Source organism: Terrapene carolina, unplaced genomic scaffold (assembly GCF_002925995.2).
Source record: "Terrapene carolina triunguis isolate 2854851 unplaced genomic scaffold, T_m_triunguis-2.0 Scaffold67, whole genome shotgun sequence".
NCBI classification, from domain to species: Eukaryota; Metazoa; Chordata; order Testudines; family Emydidae; genus Terrapene; species Terrapene triunguis.
Window position 1 is genome coordinate 39,881,693 of NW_020664418.1, and position 6,092 is coordinate 39,887,784.

Genomic DNA, 6,092 nt, shown 5'->3' on the forward strand with positions numbered 1-6,092 from the left:
CAAGAAGACAAGGTGTGACATGAACGGGACTTTGAAAAGTGTGTCCCCCACTATACCAAAGCCAAGACTTACTGTGTGACACAAAACCAACGACACGACTTCACCAGCAATGTAAGATGTAGCGGGAAGAAAAACATCCCAAAAGCAAGTAAATCAATCTGAGTACTTTGCTGGCCATCAAGCCTACAGCAAGAATACTGTTGAACTACACAACACAGTAACGTATACCTTTGTGCCTCCCTTCGTGGCCTTGTGGTAGCCCCTCCTCCTAACCATCCCTTGAAGTCAAAAATCTTTGGTTAAAGCAAAGTGAAAGTCTTATTTCTAAAGGATGACCACAGATTCAAGCGAGTGCTCAAGTAATTTGGTGAACTACCCAAGATACATAGGGCTCAAATGTTATAACATGGAACAACAGATGCACCTTCACTCATTGCACCTGTCAACTGTATTTTTGTATAATATGGCCCTCTCTCAGTGGGGCCTCTAGGCACTATTGTAATACAATAATATTGTATGAACTACCTGCATTTCCACGTGGGTATTGGGCAAGTGAAGGCACCACTACTCATCTAGACTAATACCCACAGGCAGTCACATGTTGCAACCGGGTTTGTAAATGGGACCTCAAATCTCTTGGATCTTCCCTCTACCAGTTCCTATAACTGCCAAAAATCTTCCACCCCCATGCCCCGCCTCTCTCAGCATTGCCATAAACAATCTAACACTAAGGCAAAGGCGGAGGGGTGGAAGGAGAAAACAGCTCTTTGAAACACAAAGCCTACAGGATATTTGTATTTGAACGGCCTCCCTGAAGTCAAGGGGAGGACTCACATGGTTAATTAAGCACATACAGTCTGTTATAGGATCAGGGCCTTCGACAATATGCACTCCAGGGCCGGGAATGGGGTTTGCTCTATATTTGTAAAGGCCTTTGGGTATCTGCAGCCCTATATGTATCATTTTATACCAATATAGTAACAAATATGTTCTAAGCCTACTGTGCGTGCACACATCTCTCCACACATCAGTAGGCAACAGGATTCAAACACAGGACCGGCTCCCACAAGAGCACAGAACGTCTTATCGGAGACCCAAAAGAGCAACTCCACCAACAAAACCACACTGCTGCAGCCCACCTGCAGGCCTTTTGTGTTACCCTGGGAGACGGATGTTCTCTCTGGTTTCATTTCAGAAACGTATCCAGATGTAAGTGCCTTGTCACGGACCAAAAATTGGGGGTAATGGCCTGGTTTTCTGAGGTACAGAATATCCATTGAAGTCAATAGGAGCTGCAGGTGCCCAGGACCTTCGGAAAGCCAGGCTATACGATTTTAAATGAGGGTTTTGCCTTATATTGGTCTCATGTATATCAGATGATTCCATTCTCCCTCATTCTCCCATCACCTGCTGATGCTTGAGTTGCCTTTTCTGGAGATAATGATTCTGATAGGAAATGCTGGCCAGTAAGATACATTTTTTCTAATGCCCCCATTTCTCCCATCTTCTCCAAGTGCCCCTGGCATTAGACATTAGCAGCACTTCTAAATCTGGAAGTCTTCCGAAGCAGCGGACATCTTATGCTGTGTAGCATTTCTCTTGTTTACTAACCAGCACTCCCAAACATCCCTAATATTACAGCTTGTCCTGCTGCCACAGCAATTTATAAACTGCATGGCAGCACATTCAGGATTATACACCTAGGGCACAATCCTGCGGCCTGAAATAAAACCCTGACACAGAGAGATCCGTTCATCACGGATACTCACATGTAGGATGTCACAGCGTTCCAGGAAGCAATGTGCCTCATGCTTCAGGAATTACCACTTTTAGAGGCACAAAAGGGTGGTATTTCTAGGAATGGTAAGTTGAAGCTTACAGAAGGTGGTATAATTCAACACCGGCCCACAGATCTGCGAACACGGGCAGAGTGGGTTAAAGGAGTGTTTCTGAAGAGTTAAAACGTTTTCCAGTTTCACCTCACCTGTTCCCTAGTGTATGCAACATGCGTATCTGCTATCAAGAGACATGTTGAACAAGTGCAGGTAGAAGGAGTAAGCAGACAGCAGGAGTTAGCGAGAGCAGAGATAACCCACAATATGCCTGGTGAGCAAGTTTTAGAAGAATAGAAAAACCACTTCCTTAATTATATAAGTTTATGGGCAATTTTTATTAAAAGCTACATTCTTACAAGGATTATTTTTAGAATTAATAGTCTGCTTTAAGAGAACAATAAATCCCAGAGCCTTCGGAGTCACCACTAAAATGCCCAAGCTCTCAGATTTAAACTACTTACAGTAGGGAAGGTTAAGGGACTAGCTGTGCTCCTCTTTCACTAACCTGGGAACAGGCAGCCAGGGAGAGGAAAAAAAAAAAAAAAAAAAAGGCAGGGGAGCAAGAGAAGCAACACTGCTTCACCTGTAAATTAAAAGAAACTACTCCCCCTTCTACAGGCCATTTCATCTGCAGGCTGCCAGTAATGGATCCCTTGAGAATTTCAGGTGGGGAATAAGCAACAGAAGCAGATTAACTCCTAAGCAACAAGGATCCTATTTTCATGTAAATGTCCTAAGCGATTAAAAGAAAGTGAGAGGGAAGGAAGGAAGAGACCAAAAAATAAACCCGAGAAATGGTTTCTACACAGAAAGTTTTTCCAGTTTCTAGGAAGGGCCCACCTCTCCTTATGTTGGTTTTGTTTGTGGGGGTTTTATTGGGGGCGGGGGGAGGAGGCTAAAAAGGAGATTTTGATTAATAGCTTTTAGGGGCAGAAGAGACAATTATGATCATCTAAATTATGATCACCTAGTTTGACCTCCTGTACAGCACAAGCCAGAGAATTTAATAATAATTCCACCCCGCAATTCCAGACTCAAGATAACTACCAGCTGAGGTCTGTCTATGAATGCTCACACCTGCAATGGAAGATTGGGCTTTGCCTCCAGTAGCCCTGATGTGTATCTTGCCTTCGGTAATTTTTCAACAGCTTGAAGTGCATATTTCTTCCTTTGCAATCTCCATCTCAAGCAAAAGGAAAAGAGTGAAGGTGCTTAGGGTTACCATACGTCCGGATTTTCCCGGACATGTCCGGCTTTTTGGGACTCAAATCCCCATCCGGGGGGAAATCCCAAAAAGCCGAACATGTCCGGGAAAATCCGGCGCCGCTGGGTGCTGGGCCGGGGCCGGCGGTGCTGGGCCGGGGGCTGGCCCGGGGCCGGGGGTGCTGGGCCGGGGGCCGGCGGTGCGGGGCCAGGGGTGCGCTGGGCCGCAGCCGGGCTGGGGGCCAGCAGTGCTGGACCGGGGGTGCTCGGCCGGGGGCTGGCCCAGGGCCGGCTCCCCAGGGCCCGAGCAGAGCCAGGCTGGAGACGCTGGGGCCGGGGCCGGCCGCCGGAGGGGGCCAGACTGGGCCGCGCCTCCTCCCCCCATCCCCGCCAGCTTGCCTGCTTCAGGCTTCCCGTGAATCAAATGTTCGCAGGAAGCAGGGGAGGGGGTGGAGTTGGGGCGGGGACTTTGGGGAAGGGGTGGAGTTGGGGCGGGGGCGGGGCTGGGGGCGGGAGCAGGCCCCCGTGGAGTGTCCTCTTTTTGGACACTCAAAATATGGTAACCCTAAAGGTGCTATGGCTGGAAAAGATAGCTTGGGACCAAGAAAGATCAACTCCCATTTGGTTGCCAGCACTCTCTCTGTCTCACTGAGTCCAATTCTTTCTGAGCTACACTGATCAGTCGGGGTCAGTGCATCTTGCGGGAGAGAGAGACTGCATGTGCGCGCGTCCACGCTCCAGGGATGCACGGGAAAGTTTTAAACTAGGCAGCACAGCCAGACCACCACCAGCACTTCAACTCTCTCTTGATCTACTGAGAAAGTATGTACATATCTACGGGGAGTGAAGAGCAAATTTGCTTTAAGCTTTGCATGCCTCACCTCTGACCCCTGTCCCCAGCTCCCACCTCTGCCATTCCTTAAACAACTGAGGAAATGAACAACAAAACGTTAACACAATGCGAAGGGCCAGACTTAAACCAACAAAAACCAGGAAATTGCACGTTAAGCCGCTCGCTCTGCCTGTGATTCACCTTGTTGCATTTAGCTCCTGCGCTGCTCCAAGACCCTTCCATCCTCACATACACAAGAGCAATAAGGCAAAGCACTGAGAATGGCAATGTCTAACCTGGATTATGCTTGATTTTATTCATTAAAGTGTGTGTTTTAATGTAGGCACATTTTCCTGATTGGAGCTTCACAAATGCAGCCCATATATTTTATTCTCCTCCTCCTCTTGTGAGATTTGCAGTTATTTTAGGAAGTATTTCACTTACATTGTAAAGGGCATCCATTGTGTTCCCCCTTGGCAGCTAATTTCATTGCTCATGCTAGAATGTAGCTTTATTCATACAACTGTTCAATCATTCTGTTGTATTCCTCTCTGTCCTTGAGACGATGGAAACACTAGCCCAACAGAACCCTAACGGAAGTGTCAATTTTCTTAGCTGCCTGAATTGGTAATAATAATACTTGCTTTCACTAGCAACATAAGGCTCCTTTTCACCCTGTTCTCCCCCACCACCCTAATTACAGATCCTAATTGGAATGCAACACACCTAAGGCCCAATCCTGCTCACACTGAAAGCAACAGGATCAAGATGCTTCTGGATCGGTCCCTTAACAAAGGGCCATGGAAGTAAATGCTCAGTGTCCAAGTGAGGAGTTGCACTTAATACTGTGAAGTGCTGACCACTTTCTTGAATTAGGGCCAAAGCATTTAAGCACATGCTTGGAGTTAAGGGGAGGACTCATATGCCTACAGTATGTGCTACAGTGCTTTGCTAGATCGGGCCCAGGGTGCTCAGCACTTTGAAGGATTGAGCCTCAAATAAAGGGAGAGAGAAGTGGGAAATGCTTGGTAGAAGCACAGCTCTTTCTATAGCATCTTTTGGTTTCGAGGAGTTTATGGGAAACTTATCTTCAGTTTTGTCCTGCACAGGGTTCACTGCACCCATACAGGCTGTGCCTTAGAAAAGACTCAAACTGGGTGCACTGAGTTGTATGTCGTTTTGATGTGAAATCAGCCACAGTTTGCTAGAAGCTGAGAACAAGTCACTCAAACGTCTACGAAAGTTGTAACAACGCAGGCAAACTCAGCGTTTGAAGTAAAGCAAGGATCTGGAAAACTTTCACAGGGGTGCAAATTTTTTGTTTTTTCTTTATTTATTATTTTAATGCAACAATAACTTACGCAGTAAATTGAAAAAAAAAAAAAAGACTCCTTAGTAATTATTTACATTTAAGAACATCAGGAATATGATGCAGCAAAATGTCTTGATGTTGCATCTTTTACAGCACCAGCATTTGAAATCTTGTCATGAAACAACGATGCATCTCTATCAAACATTGTAAAAGGCACTAGCCTGCCCACATTAAAAACCACAGGGCATTAATACCACAGGCTTAGCAATTAACAGAAGAAAAGTTAATATACAGGAATTGGCTTTATAAACTTCCAAAGTCCAAATGTCACTGTCCCTCTTCCAAATTCAAAACACCATTCCTCCAATCCTCAACAATGAAGCAGTAAGACGAGCTTTCCTGGAAGTGGAAATCTCTGCAGCAAAAATGCCAATAAGAGAGAAGGTTTAAGGGTTGTTTTGTTTTATTTTGTTGGTCACTTAAATCTCAATACAAAACACATCTACTGGCTTCTTGTTTCCAACAAGGCTTCAATGGCAACAGTACAAGCAACTGATTAGAACAAGCCATGCTATTTGTCTGGTGGCTCAAATGTCTCCATTCCGAGCCCTGACCTTAAAAACGACTTTCTTTGACTTAACATTTCAAAAGGGAGGGAAGGGGGCAGAGATAGAAATAAAGATGAACTTCACATTCCAACATCTTAAGTAAATAGAAATACTAAATGGTGTACATCTATCTTCCACTGACAAGAAGGGCTGGAATGTAAATTGAAGAAGCACAGAAGTAACATTAAAAAAAACCAAGAGAAATCCTACAATCACTCCCCTCTGGCTTTAGAGTTGTGTTTTTTTGTTTTGTTTTGTTCACACTGCATGTATTAAACGCAATGTGCAAAGGGTGACATTCC